Source organism: Globicephala melas, chromosome 1 (genome assembly GCF_963455315.2).
Source record: "Globicephala melas chromosome 1, mGloMel1.2, whole genome shotgun sequence".
Lineage (NCBI taxonomy): Eukaryota > Metazoa > Chordata > Mammalia > Artiodactyla > Delphinidae > Globicephala > Globicephala melas.
In genome coordinates this window covers 182,271,710-182,286,537 of record NC_083314.1, presented here as the reverse complement: position 1 = coordinate 182,286,537, position 14,828 = coordinate 182,271,710, and the positions used below count along the sequence as shown (strand labels likewise).

The 14,828-nt window shown below is 49.0% G+C and overlaps 1 protein-coding gene across 18 annotated transcripts in view; it reads left to right on the top strand.

The window, feature by feature from the left end:
* The window catches only part of CAMTA1 (calmodulin binding transcription activator 1), an 894,146-nt gene that overhangs the window by 838,315 nt on the left and 41,003 nt on the right, over positions 1-14,828 (top strand). The window contains exon 1 of one of the 18 annotated variants that reach the window (XM_060283665.1): positions 771-789. The exons of 15 other annotated variants lie outside the window; for them this stretch is intronic. The gene's annotated coding sequence lies outside the window, so the exon portion shown is untranslated. Of the gene's footprint in view, positions 1-770; positions 790-1,331; positions 1,507-2,886; positions 2,905-14,828 lie in introns of those variants that run through there. 2 more of the 18 variants (XM_060283655.1, XM_060283659.1) reach the window with 2 other exon arrangements.

Here is a 14,828-nt window from a genome sequence, read left to right as displayed (position 1 = left end):
TTTCGTGTGCGTTTGGGTAGGCTCAGTAAAAGAGACTCTGCCCCCATCTTTCGAGACGCTTTTTAACCCAAATGGCAGAAAGGAGACATAACCAGTTTTTACGATCTTTGAGAATATGAGGGAAAAAAGAGAAGATGGGCTCATCACAAGTCTGCACGGGCCAAGCACCTTCTGTGTGCAAGGCCGTGGGTGGGGTTTATTGAATCGGCAGGACTACACCTGTTACAGGGAAAGGAGAAGGGGTGGTGGTGTCCATTTGGGATGCCTGGGAAGGCTGCTTGCAGACGTGAGTCTTGATGGAGAGGTGTGACTTGGGCTTTTGGCGGGAAGTAAGAGACACTATGCAGAAGCATCCAAGTGAGAAAGCCGAAGCCAGAACTTTTGGACACCAGGGTTAGAGCCGAGGGATGGGCAGAGACCCTAGAACTTCAGTTAAGGAGGTCAGGCCCTGCGCTGCCGGAATGGGCGCCTTGGACACTCCTGAACTCCCATGGGAGCCGTCCTGCAGCGTCCCTGCCCAGACATCCTCGGCCCCGTCCTGGCCGACGACCCGGGCCCCTCCGCACTCCGACCCCGGGACCCGCCCAAGTGCCCCGGCGGCCTCCCGGGCGCTGCCCCGGCTCCGCAGCCGTCGGCCGGCTCACCGTGCCCCGCGCCCCTCCTTCCCGCCCAGCCCTCCGCGCTCCCCCGCTCGCGGCGCGGCGCAGCGCAGCGCCGGCTCCTCCCGTGGCTGCATTGCAGACGCCGCAGCCGCCGCCGCCGCAGGCCGCGCCGGGAGCCCGGGCCGGGGTACGCGGGGCCCCAGGGTGCGGGGCTCCCGAGCGGACCCGACGGCGCCGCGGGGCCGGGAGTCGGCGGCCGGGCGAGGGGTGGCTCCGCAGGCCGGGAGCACGCGGCCCGAGCGCCCCTCCCGCGCGGTGCGGGCCCCAGAAGAGGCCGCCCGGGGCTGTGGGCCCGGGGGGAGAGGGCGCGGCCGTCGGGCTCGGAGTCGTCCCTGCCCTCGAGGGGACCGTGGCCACCCGGCTGGCTGGCCTCCCGGAATCTGGGCGGGAGAGCGGGCGACGGCATCTCGAGGGGCCGTGGCGCCGCGCTCCGCCCGCACCCTCCGGGCCGGGCCCGCCGCCGTCCAGCGCGGCGCCGCGAGGCTCGGGCGCAGTTCCGGCGCAGTCCCCGCGCCGAGCGGCTCCGCGCCCCACACCTGCCTCTGCCCGGCTCCGGGTGACGTAGCGCCCTCCGATTGGCCCGAGGGGCCCAGAGGGCGGGGCCGAGGCCGGTGAGCTCACCGCCGCGCCCCGCCATTGGCCCGGGCGGCGCACTCGGGCTGTGGCGGGGAGACAGCGGTACCCGGAGCCCGAGTCGTTCCAGCCGCGGCGTGTGGAGCTGAGCGGGTCAGGGCAGGGCTGGGCTGTCGGGGCCGGGCCGGGCGGGGCCGCGCGGGAGGAGTAGGAAGACAGAGGCGGCTCGGCGCCAGCCCGACCGAGCGTTGGTCGTGCTCACCAAGTCGGAGTGAGTGTGCGTGCGGCCGAGGGGAGAGTCAGTCGGCCGGGCGCGTGCGGGGCGAGGGCGGTGGCCGGCGGGGGCGCGCGGGCCGGCCGGGCGCGCGGGGGCGGGGCCGGGGGCGGGCGCGCACCGCGGCCGGGGCGTGGGGAGCACCCGTGCCCGCGCCGGGGGCGCGCGTGTTTACGCGAGGGGGGAGTCACTGTGTCAGAGGAGCGGGTGCGAGGACACGCGCGTTTGTGGAGGAGCCGGGGGGTCGTGGGAGGGGCGCGCGTGTTCACGCGAGGGAGGAGTGTTTGGACGCGCGAGTGTGCGTGGGGCCCGGCGCGTGTTTACGGGGCGAGCGTGCAGGAGGGGGTGTTTGGCTGAGCGTGCGGAGCGCGTGTTGATGGAGCGAGGGGGAGGGCGTGAGCGTGTTTGCGGAGCGGGGGTGCGGACACGGGTGTTTACGGTGCGAGTGGGAGGGTGAGGGCGCGTGAGCTGATGGAGAGAGCGCAGGGACTGAGTGTGTTTTGAGGCACGAGTGCGCGTGGCGCCCGGCGTGTTTACCGAGCGAGTGTGGGTGAGGGGGGTGGCACCACGCGTGTTCGTGGAGCTAGTGGGGGAGCGAGGCCGGGAGCGCGCGCGCGTGTAGCTGCGAGGCGGTGGGGGCTGCTGTGGGTGTGAGAACACGCGTGTGCGCGCGAGTTCGTGGGAGTGTTTGGGTGAGTGGCGGTCTGGGGACGCGCGTGCGGGGAGTGGCCGGCGCGAGCGGCGCGGACGCCCGTGGGGCCGCCGGCTGGTTTTCGTTTGCGAGGCGCGTCTGGGCGGCGGGCTTTTCCCGGGGCCAGGCGTGGGGAGAGGGGCGGGGCCGGGCGCCCGCTCCACGGGGAGAAGGGCGAGGGGAGTGGAGCAGGGACAAGTGCCCCCTTGGCGGGGAGAGTGGCCGGGACAGACTGGCCCTCGGCCCCAGACGCCTCTGCGGGACAAGGCGGTTGGAGGCTGCCTTTTCCTAGCAGGCCAATGGAGTGAATGAACGTTTTGTTAATCCGTGCGTAGAACACGGCGGGGAAAGTTGGTGGAGTTCAGAGACTAAAGGTTTGGAAGAACTTCCTGAGAGCTTTGCTTCATTTCAGAGCAGGGACTGGAGAGGCACATTGACCTTTGCTTCCACCAGCCAGGCTCCGCGTGGCCTTCTTGCATTTGTAAGATCTCTCCTGCTTTGGTTTCCTAGGTAACGGCCCAGTGTCGGGGCCGGTCCTGATGGTGGTCAAATGTTAGAGACCATTTTTCAATCTTCGTCGATTTCTGCAGCCATCACATTTCCGAAAATATAGTACTCTTGCAAATAATCTTCCTCATCAATTACTTCACCAGGGAATGATGGCAGTCTTAAAGCCTGTTTTGGATTTTGTCCACCGTTGCTTGGTATGATTTCTACTGGTTAGTCTGAAATATATTGATATAATTGGCAAAGCAGATACGGTAAACATGAGAAGTGCTCTCAGATAATTGTGAAGTGCCTCGTGTATTTGTTTGTTTGAACGCATTATATTTTTCCCATCAGTGAGGCCAAAACCTGAAATTTAAAAATTGTGATCCGCCAAAGTTGTGTCACATACGGTAAAATGGCTGGCTGTATATAAAGGAGTCCTCTTCTCTCTCTGTCTAAAGGAATTGTTTGGAGAGTTTCCCTACAGAATCTGTCATGTAGAGAAACTGTTGCTTGGGAACCTGATAAAAAGAAATATGTTAAGCAGTAGCGCTTTCCATGGTGTTTGTTTATAGAAATATATTTATTATTTTAAGACCAAAATTAGACGATAGCAAATAAGCTTATGTTTCTCTTTTTCTTAGTGTTAGATTTCGGGAATAATAATGTTTAATGTTCTAGAAAATAGCATTTACTTACAGGGTATGCATTTCCCCAATAAATTCCGATTGGTGAAAACAGCAGAGGACTGCCTGGAATTCCTAAGGGACCTGGACCCAGGCATTCTAATTAATTGTATTCCAAATAACCTAAATGGAAACACAGTATTTAATGCAGTAGTTAATAGCAACATTGTATCCTTTAAGGATCCTTATTAACTCTTCCGCTCTTTTTTTTTTTTTTTTGGTAACTCTTCCGCTTTTGTGATAGACATGCAGAGACACATTATTTTCTTTGGTTCTCTGTGGAGAGCTCTGCTGGGCCTTCTGAATGCCTGTAACAGCAGCTGGCCCCGCTGCAGGACGTTCATGTTGGGCTGTTGTCCTAGAAAACATGGGTAACAGGTGGCACAGAAAATTTTTTACTTCACACGAGAAAGATGGTGAAGTTAGAGAATCAGTTGACCTTGGAAGTTTCCCGCGTGAAAGGTATGAGACTCGTATCGATGGCTACAATTCAGATGCTCAGCTCAAGATCCCTCGCCTTCTGGCACTGCCAGAAATGTCCGTTTTGGTAACCTAGAGTTTCCTTTGGGAACCGTCATAATTTTTCTGATGTTTTCGATCCTTGCCATTGTGAACTTCTGACGTTGCAGAACCGTACTTGTAGGCTGCCTTTTAAAAATGTTTAAGGAAAATTTTATTTTTACATATTATTTTTACATTTATTTAAAGCTCAACTTTAGGTTTCACCCAGAAGGTGCAATAAAGACCATTTTGTTAAACGTGGCACCATTCTTTAGCCGGTGCAGTGGTTTCGGGAAGTCCTTTATTCTTCCTTAGCAGCGTTCACTTCCCGATCCCTTTCCCAGTTGTTTGAGTGTGCCTGCTGTATCTTCTCACATTTAAAGGGCTTTGCTCTGCCTGACTTAACGTGGGTTAATATTGGCATCCCATCGATGTTTTCGGATGAAGACACCACCTGAGTGGTGCCAGGTCTTCATTGTTAAATATCAACCGTGGCGTCTTGTCACACTATATAAGCAGAATATTTGGGAGTTTATTTCAGTTATATATTCCTCTGCCAAAATGCTTTTGGCCTTCACACGCGATGTAGTTTATTTGCGTACACCTAACCTTTTTTTTTTTTTTAAAGGGGGTTTAAGGGAGCTTACAGAGATACATATTAAGCAGTGAGAATAGGTGAAATAAAGAGGGAGTAGGCAGAAGGATAATGAGTGTCCAGGAAGGTGAAATGGGGACGAATGATGTTAGTAAACGACATTCATTCCAGAAAGACTTCCACACTTTCTAGAGGCAGGCCGTGAACTGCCTTCTAGGCTCTCTGTCAGTTGTGGAAGTGACAGGCTTAATTTTGTCTTTATTACACCTCACACACCATGCGTTTTCTTATGTTCCATGGAAATTCTGACAGCCATCAATGAAGTTTGGGTGATGGTGGGAGAAGTCTAGACACGGTGCATTGGATTACCTTAAAGACTGCATGTTAACATTGGTCACGTTGAACACTTAGGAAGCACCTGGGAACCTGCTGGGTGACCCCTCACCTGAGGACACTGGAGCTCATAATCATGAAGGTCATCAGTGATGGTCTTAACCCTTCCTGAGTGGATTGTCCTGAAGTCAAAAGACTGACTTTTCTTTGTTATAAGTGCCTCCAAATATATTAAATTACCATTTATCAAGTACCAACATTGACCAGTTAGTCTATGTTTTTTCACCTTTCTTCTTCTGACTTTCACCACCCTTCAAATCTGATCCCACTCTGTTAGTCCGCCTTCCCCCGTCCACCAGCAGCTACTCAGCGTGTATTGCATTCCTGCTCTCCATTTAGAATTCTTCCTCCTTATTCTCTGAGCTTAACTCACGCCTGATCTCATTAATGAACCCTTTCCCCTCATCTCCCAGATTAGATGAGCAGCTCTTTGCGGTGCAGGGTGGCACTGAAGGTGTATCTTCCCCGACTACCCCTAGTGTAATGGAACCTGGGAGGTGGAGTTTCATAAATACTGTTAGTTAACAAAACAATTATATGCGTGGTGTTACTCCTTGGATACAGTGAGAAGAATGTAACAAGAAAGTTCTAAAGCACACCCGACTCTGATCCTATCTCGTGCATTCAGTTCAGTCCTCCCTGTTGGTAATTTAGACACAAACTCCACAGGATCTCCCATTCAGGTCCATTCAAGGTCCGTAGGGGATTTGGGTTTCCATTTAAGTGGTCTCGAAGTGGCCGTAAAAGTCTTGGCCTGTGTCAGTGTAGAATAGCAGGGTTTTAGTCGCCTTTCGGGATTTCTTAAGATTGGCCAGAAGCTTGCTGTCTAGGAATGTGTATAGGTAACAACTGTTTGCTTGAATATAACATGGTAGGATGAGTACTAGGTTTTTGTTTTAGCTCTGTCTCTAAGTAAATGAGAAATCGTAGGTAACTCACCTTGCAGTCCTGGATCAGTGCCTTACCTGTTTTCTAAGCCTGTTAGTAGTGGGTCAGGAAATTAACTTAGTGGTCAGCATCATCAGTTATTAAAATCCGAATGCACTGCTCATAGCATGGGCAAGTATCAATTTGGGAAGATTTTGTTTCAGGGGTGTGTGTGTGTGCACGCGCGTGCACGCGTGTATGTGTGTGTGTACTGGGTTCTGTTTCTTTCTGTGGGCCACAGTCAAAACCTATCGAAAGTCCCTGGACCAGATAATTCATAATTCTCTTTAAATCGCAGTGTTCTGTAATGATTCTCTTGTGTGGAATGTATCTGTTGTCATGATAGTCAATTTGGCAGTAACTTAAGGCGTGAATGAGTTAGGATACTTCTGAAGGTATTTAATTCCACACCAGCAGATCGCTGCTAGCTAGGCAGGAGCTCACTATACCTTTGTCTGTGTTTCTGATTTATTTGGGTAATCAGAATGTTTCAAATGAGCATGACAGCTGATTTCTGCCAAAATTTATCCCATGTTTTATAGAGAGCTTCGAATGATTCTTATGTACTACCGCTAAGGTCTGTTTAATGATACTGATTTGTGTGTGTGTGTGATATTGATTTGTGTGTGATATTGATTTGTGTGTGTGTCTGTGGAAGCGGAATTTAACCAGGATTTATTTAGTAAAAGGATCCACATTTCAGTTGTTGGATTCACCGTAGGCTCTTCCTTTAGCTTTAGGTGACAGAACTCCAACTCAAGCTGGCTTCTGTAAAAAAGAGAATTTATTGACTCTCGTGAAGTCCAGTTTTGGTGTTGTCTTCAAGTATAGCTGGTTCCAGATGCTCAAGTGATGTCATTAGAAACCTGTCTCTCCCTCTCTTGGCTCTCCTCTCCTCTCTGTTGATTTTATTCTCGGGCAGGGGTTCCTGACGCAGTAGCAAGATGACCCGCTCAAAGCTCCAGGCTTTTATTTTGCCAGTTTAGCAAATATCTCCAAGAAGACAGCACTTCTTTCCCAGTAGTTCCAGGAAATGTTCTGTCCTTACTGGCCCAGCTTGACTCATGTTTCCAATCCCTTGAATAAGGAGGGGTAGTGTTCTCATTAGAAAGACCTGGCTCACCCACCCCTGGAGACAAGAATTGTGGTGAGAACCACCTGAACTGAGCATAGGGCATCTCCCAAATGAGAAGCACGGTGCCATGGCCAGGGACCGGGAAAGGGATGCTGGGCAGGTGTACTGTGCTAATCTTCACCCTTAGCTCTCATATTCCCAAAGAAAGCACCCTTCGCTCTGAAACCGCAGAAGCTCATAACAAGGCTCATTCCGTGCTTTCACTTTCACGGTCCCATTTTAAATGAAGACACACCAGAATCGTTACCCTTCAGCAGACCTTTAAATGGGTGCTGACTAACAATCCCTAGGACCATTTTCAGAAAATATGATTCAAGTCCTTAATATTTCACTCTGTGGTTTGGAATCATCAACAAAGAATTTCTTTAAACACCCTTTTGTCTTTTCTAGTGAAAGAAACCATTCATTCCATTCTAGCCAGAATCATTGCCCCTGGCATTTGTGTGTGTGTGAAAGATGTTTTATCTAATAATGTAAAAAAGAGGAAGGGCCCAGCCTAGAGCTGATGCTGTTCTAAAAGCTTATAAATCAGTTGAATAATATTTCCCAGGTAAACAGTGCAACAAATGGTGGGTAGGTTCCCAGGCTAGACGGAGAACAAAAACCTTTTGAATCCATAATAGATACTCTGAATTTGCAGGAGAAAAAAATCAAAATAATGTGTGTGCATGCATATATCACATATAAACTGTAAAACACTGAACTACCTAATCTACATGATGTATAAATACATAGCCTACACTTCCATGTTCCAAAACAAATGAAAAAAAGTGAACTTCACATTCGAATATTGAATATTAAATATGAGGCTTGAATAGAAATACATGTATATGTAAAATAACTTCAGTCAAGGGAAGCTTCTTGGTGAAGATTCTTATTTCACAGGGTAGAACCCAAAATGATTCTCTGAAATTACAAAGTCTAGCTCGCTCACTTTTTAGAGGAATAAACCCAGAGAGAGTAAATAACTTCAGTTTCTTGATAACATAACCCATTATTATTATCCATGATAATTACAATCATATTTTTATTCTTGAATTGAGCAAAGGAGAGAGAGAGAGAGTGAGAGAAATCCTTCTTAGTATCTCGAAGAGTTACAGCAATGAAAAGGGAAGGAGAATGTGGGTTAAAGAGGTGGTGGTGTACGTGTCAAAGGTTGTCTGAGGAGAAATTGAACCATAAGCAATAAGAGGAGGAGCCTCCTAAGAAGGAAGAAAGGAGACGGTGGGAACAGATGTGGGGTCGCTTTCCCATACTAGTCCCTGGGGGACATTCACCATTAACCTAAATAACCTTACTGGGGTCTGTGGTTGATGAAAGTGGACCAGGAATTTCATAACTCAGAGACTGTCTATATCATGGTATCCTTTTTTTTTTTTTAGATGTTGGGGGTCGGAGTTTATTAATTTATTTTATTTATTTTTGCTGTGTTGGGTCTTCGTTTCTGTGCGAGGGCTTTCTCTAGTTGCGGCAAGCGGGGGCCACTCACTATCGCGGCCTCTCGTTGCGGAGCACAGGCTCCAGACGTGCAGGCTCAGTAGTTGTGGCTCACGGGCCCAGTTGCTCCGCGGCGTGTGGGATCCTCCCAGACCAGGACTTGAACCCGTGTCCCCTGCATTAGCAGGCAGATTCTCAACCACTGCGCCACCAGGGAAGCCCTATCATGGTATTCTTTAGGACTAATTTCAGTTCCTAAACTCTTCTGTGGGAGTTACTTACAGGACATGCTTATAAGAAGCTCCCCCTACAAAAAAAAAAAAAAAGGTTCAGATAAGTTTAGGAGACACACCTACCATTAGCTTTCCCCAGCAATTTAGAGTGCACGTTAGAATAATAAGGTTCAGAAAAGTCATATGTTAAAGAAATACAAATGTACTTAGTGGTGTTTAACCCAGTGTTTCCAAAACATCTTTTTTTTCTTTTTGTGGTACGCAGGCCCCTTTCACTGTTGTGGCCTCTCCCACTGCGGAGCACAGGCTCTGGACACGCAGGCCCAGCGGCCATGGCTCACGGGCCCAGAGGCCATGGCTCACGGGCCCAGCCGCTCCGCGGCATGTGGCATCCTCCCGGATCGGGGCACGAACCCGTGTCCCCTGCATCAGCAGGCGGACTCTCAACCACTGCGCCACCAGGGGGGCCCTCCAAAACATCTTTAACCCAACATTCTGTTTTTATGGTCTGCTGAGATGTTACCTCACGAAATGGTTCTGAGCCTGGAATCCATAGATGTCCCATGGCTCTGAGTCTCCTGAAATTACATGCAAAACTTGGTATGTATGTATTTTTCTGGGAAAGGATTTGTAGCTTTCATCACTGTCTAAGAGCCCATGAACATTAAGGGTAAGAAGGGTATGGGTTCTTTTCTTACAAGGGAAGTCCAAGTCCAGTTTCCCTTAAATATCCTTCATCTGTATGTTTTATGTCAGCCTGGGGGTATCACTCAGCAGGCCTGGGCAGTCACTCCGGGGGTGCCCAGAGATATGGAGTGATCCACGGTGTAAACAGGGAGCTGACTTGATTGTGTTTATTGTCAAATGGATTTAAACATTGGCAGCTTGCTCTCTTTCCGTCAAGAATTGTGGAAAGAAATGCCCTATACAGGACACTGCCGTATCGCTAACTCCAGATGTGTTCATTTCCAAACAAAGAAGAGAACAGGTTATTTTATTGCAGTAAAGCGACTTTTTGAAAGTTAAGGGCCTGCAGAAGAGAAATCCATTGAGAGTTAATAATAAACAGTGAAGAACCAACTAAATTAGAGAAAGCTTTTCCTTCAAGAAATGTAAAACGTTCAACTCACCTACTTTTATTTTTTTAATTATTTAAATTTATTTTATTTATTGATTATTTTTGGCCGTGTTGGGTCTTCGTTGCAGTGCGTGGGCTTCTCATTGTGGTGGCTTCTCTTGTTGCGGAGCACGGGCTCTAGGCATGCGGGCTTCAGTAGTTGTGGCACGTGGGCTTCAGTAGTTGTGGCACACGGGCTCAGTAGTTGTGGCTCGTGGGTTCAGTAGTTGTGACTCATGGGCTCTAGAGCGCAGGGTCAGTAGTTGTGGCACACGGGCTTAGTTGCTCGGCGGCATGTGGGATCTTCCCGGATCAGGGCTTGAACCCGTGTCGCCTGCATTGGCAGGCGGATTCTTAACCACCGCGCCACCAGGGAAGTCCCCCAGTATTGGCTTTATTGCAAGGATGTTGAGGTCCATTGCATCACAGCCTTTCTTATGAATAAGCATCTGTAGGAGACATTTCTTTCAGCTCTTACTACCTGGAAGAGCCGTATTATCCACAGCAACTGACAGTGATCTTGAAACTGCCTGCCTCCCTTTTTGCTTTGTTTGCTGAGTTCAGCCAAATTTGGGGCTCACAGTTAACCATTTTAGAGGATTTAATATGTCTTTTCTGTATAACGGCTCTACCCGAGCTTTATTTTATTCTCTTCATGAATCGTCGTCTTACCCAATCTCTTGTTAATCATGAGTGTTTCTATCAGCCACCTCAAAGAGACATACCTAGATCCAGGACTGGTTCCGGTTCAGTGAGGGCAGGGAGGGAAATAGAGAGGTTGAGAGGGAATGGATTAGGGCAGTGAAGGGAAATCGGGAAAGAGAGGAAGAGGGGAGAAAAGAAAGGTGAAGCTGCGTTAGGGATTTGCGAGGGATGCGTCCCAGGGTTAGCGCCCACTGCCATTTGAATTAGTTATTGACCTTTTGTTCCATCATGTAACTGCTCCCGAACCTTTAGATCAACTACGCTAAGTCACCTACGTACAGACCTTCAAGTTGTGAACTTTTAAACATGCGAACGTGTGTTTGCACTTCCAATCACGTAAGTTCACGTGTCTGGCGTACATTGTCATGTGCATGCATCCGCTACAAGTGGTTGTGCTTTTGTGTACTTTATAGTACTGTATTGAGTACAGCGGTACAGTATCTTTATTTCAAGCCCAGGATGTCCGGAAGCACGTGTAAAAGCAGTGGTGGTGTAGCTGTTAGTGCTAAGAAGCTCCAAGCAGTCATGATGGAAAACAAAAGTGAAAATAATTGAGAGAGTGGAGCGACGCGAAAAGACGGTAGACCTGATGGAAACGGAGGCCCAGAGAAAGGATGAAGAGAGACAAGAGGAAGAAGAAGTAGCTGAAGAACCGAAGAGATTCACGATGCAGGAAATGGCGTGGGGTTTTCTTTATTGGAGGCGGCGCTGTTAGTGTTTGAGGCACAGGACCTGAACATAGAACGGTACACGAAGGTTGCGGCAGCCGTTCAGAATGCAATCCAGTGCTACCGTGTCATCTATGATGAGAAAAGAAGAGCTACTACCCAGACATCGCTGGATCGTTTTTTCAGGAGGGTAGATGGAATTGAATCCAGCAAGGAACCAGAACCTGTGCCGTCAGCGTCAGGCGTGAGTGACATTGCAGCTCGCCCTCCGCCCCCTATTGCTGACGATCCTTCAGCTCTGCCATCTCCCACCTCCTCTCCCTCCTCCAGTCAGTAACTCTTCTTGCCTGTTCACTCGATGCCAGCCCCTGTATACCAGATGTACTACTGTACTTTTCAAGGTACTGTACTGTAAGATTAAAAATGTTTATTTTTTGTGTTTTTTTATGTATTATTTGTGTGAAAAGTATTAAAAACCTATTACAGTACAGTACTATATAGCTATGTGTTAGTTGGGTACCTAGGCTAACTTTGTTGTACTTAACAAAAAAATTGGGCTTAACGAACGCGCTCTCGGGACGGACCTCATTCGTACGTCGGAGACTTATTGTACACTGAGTGGGATGATTAAATAAGCCCAATTTGGGGACTTCCATGAGGACAGGAAATAGGACAGCCCCACAACTGTATGAAATCAAGTTGCATCCCCATTTCGTGAAAATCACTCCGTTTTTAGCTTTTTCACCTAATCCAAGGGATGTTTGAATAGCAGCCTCACTAATACATTCATTCAGGCCTCACTCATTTGGAAGTTGCAAAAATTTGAAGATGACTCTGGTTTAGGGGTGGAGCCCTAATGGGAAATGTAGTACCAAGTTACAGCCTCCCAAACTCAAAGTGTGGAAGCTAGTAGCCTGCAGACACAGGAGCTTAGCCCTCGATGTGTTTTTATGTGGTGTCTGGAGCCAGGACAGAAAATGGTCCTCATAGGGGTCATGACAGTGTGCTAAAAAGGAGCTTAATGGCTAAAATTTTTCCACAGCTCTGGTGATTCCCTTGGAGAAATATTTTATTTTGGAATAAAATGGTTAAAGTGGTATAACTTGGGGCTTCCCTGGTGGCGCAGTGGTTGGAAGTCCGCCTGCCGATGCAGGGGACACGGGTTCGTGCCCCGGTCTGGGAGGATCCCACATGCCGCGGAGCGGCTGCGCCCGTGAGCCATGGCCGCTGAGCCTGCGCGTCCGGAGCCTGTGCCCCGCGACGGGAGAGGCCGCAGCTGTTAGAGGCCCGCGTACCGCAAAAAAAAAAAAAAAAAAAAAAAGTGGTATAACTTGGATTTTTTAAAAGATTTCTCTGTTTGTCAGAAAGGCCTATGATAAATTGTAAAATAGTATCTCTAGATGATTTTATCTATTTTGACTTACTTTTTAATACATCCAGTATCTTAAAGTAATACAGCTACTTCTTTTAAAATATAGGCATTTCAGTCTGTTGATTTGGAAAGGACTTCTTCGCCTATATTTATTCCAGATTTTTACAGAATCTTATGGCATTGTAAAAAAAAAATTATTGTACTTAATACACTTTTGAGTTCTCTGTAGAATCCAGTGTTTAAGAAAACACATATTTGTGGAACTTCTTGGACTTACACTCTCTCATGAGGTAGCAGGACAGTTGGAACATCTGTGCAGATGGCATCCCTACAATTAGCCCTGGAAGAAAAGCATTGCCAGCAGCAGCTCTAAATAATTTATGGAGAGCGAGTTGGAAACAGCAAAAGAAGGAGTGTTTCAACTAGAATCCCGGACACGTGGTTTTTCAGTCAGATACTGAAAACCACCAGGAACTCAGGGCAAATAACATCTCTTATGATTAGAAGCATTCACTAGAAGCAGCCAGGATTTTTTTTTTTTTTTTTTTTTACGTCTTTGCCCCACCTTGTAACACATCTTACTCGCAGAGTTTTCTTTTTTATTGCGTTTTCAACTTTTCTCCTCCCAACCTCGTGAAGCAGGGCTGCTAAGGTGAAAGTGTTATCATGAACCGTCTCAGTTTCTTGTTTGTTTGTTTTCAGATGCCTGGTCCCCGATCTGTTTGATGGGATTAGGAAAGCATGGCCCCGAGAGAAGGGAGGGAGCTGCTTTTAGTAACTCGGCTGGAGAAAAGTCACCTGGAAATGCTGAAGGGAAACAAATATTTGGTTCATCTCCTTTACCTTCTTCTGCCTGAGATCCACACTTTCTATTTTGAACAGATGAAATCAGTCCCTTGTTCAGTATGTATTGAGGGCTTACTACGTCCCAGGCCTCGGGAAGATGGCACTGAGCAGAGCAAAGGCAGGCAGGCGCTGGCCCCATAGAACTGTCGAGATCTCTCTTCCTTCCCCTGTATTTCCATTAGGCTGAGGTTCTGGGAATGAAGGCTTATTTATGTCTTATTTGGTTTTTGCGTCCCTGGTGGCCACCACCACAACTTGAGTTGTCCTGTTCGCTGTCCCATCCCCAGGGCCCTGGCCGGTGCCCGGCAGTGGTGTCCCAGCAGGGGCTGTGCAGTCGACATTCGCAGAATGAGTCTGTTCTGGCCCTGATTCTCCATCTTTCTTCCCCGAGGACTCGGAGTGGTTTTTTTGGCACAGCTGGGCACCCCAGAACAACCTGCCGGCGGTTAATTAATGGTTTCTTGCCCCTTGACAATTCCCGTGCGTTTTGTACTGCGTCTTGGCAATTGTAGTTCTTAAAGGCAGGGTTTTCCTTTTCCACTTCCTCCGTGCAAGTCATTTAAGGTTCATCCCCCGCTCACATCCTTACGTCCAGGTGAGGTGGCTGTTCACTTCCAAGTCCTGTTACAGCGCTTTTTCCCTCTAAAGACCCCGTTGGTGTCTGGTAACAGGCTTTCCTCCGTCACTTCATCCATTTCTAGAATGTCTCAGTCCGCGCTTATAATATCTCTCATTTTCACTGGGTGCTGAAACTGTTGAGGCAGTGGCCTCCAACTGTGTTGCTTTGGGGGACGTTAGCAAACCTGAAACGTGCCCCTCTTTTGAGATTAGATGACGGTAGGTATAGAATCTGTGTCAGAGTTCCCGACTTCCTTCGCTCTCATGCTAATTAGGGGCAGTTTTGCTGCCTCGAACTGCAGTTGGTTCGCTACGTGACCGACGGTGAAGTTGACTGCTGCGTAATTCAGGTGCCCTTACATGCTGGATGCCGTGGCGTGATCCAGCGGAGCTCCTTGGGTTCCACTGACCCTTCTTGTCCTTGGAGGAGAGGTTGGACATCTTCGCCCTCGTGCAGCTCCAGCTGTAGCGCTGCAAGATCTCAAAGGAGAAATCCTTGTAGATTGGCTTTGCAGCTCTCTAGCAGTCTGTCTCCTCACCGCTGTTCGTCAGCTTAAAGGATTTTTCCCTGTCGTGCCTAAGACTCTGAATTCGTGAACAGGGTGAAACACAGACCAAGAAGCAATATGAATCCCCCCTCCCTGCCAATGAAGAAAGTCTGAAGAAGAATTGCTGGTGTCATTTCTAGTGTTTTGGTCCATAGCGCTGGGGAGTTTTGAAGAAGTGGAGGAGGGCAGTTTTTCCTAAGGCTAAATTTAGCCATTGCTTTGGAAAATCAGAGCGGTACAGCTTGTGCCTTATCTCCGGCCGGGCCTCACCCTCTCCTCTGCACTTGGACGTCAGTAGCTCGCCGGGGAAGAGCAGCTCCCTGCACTCCAGCGGCCCCTTGATTCTGGGAAGGAATCA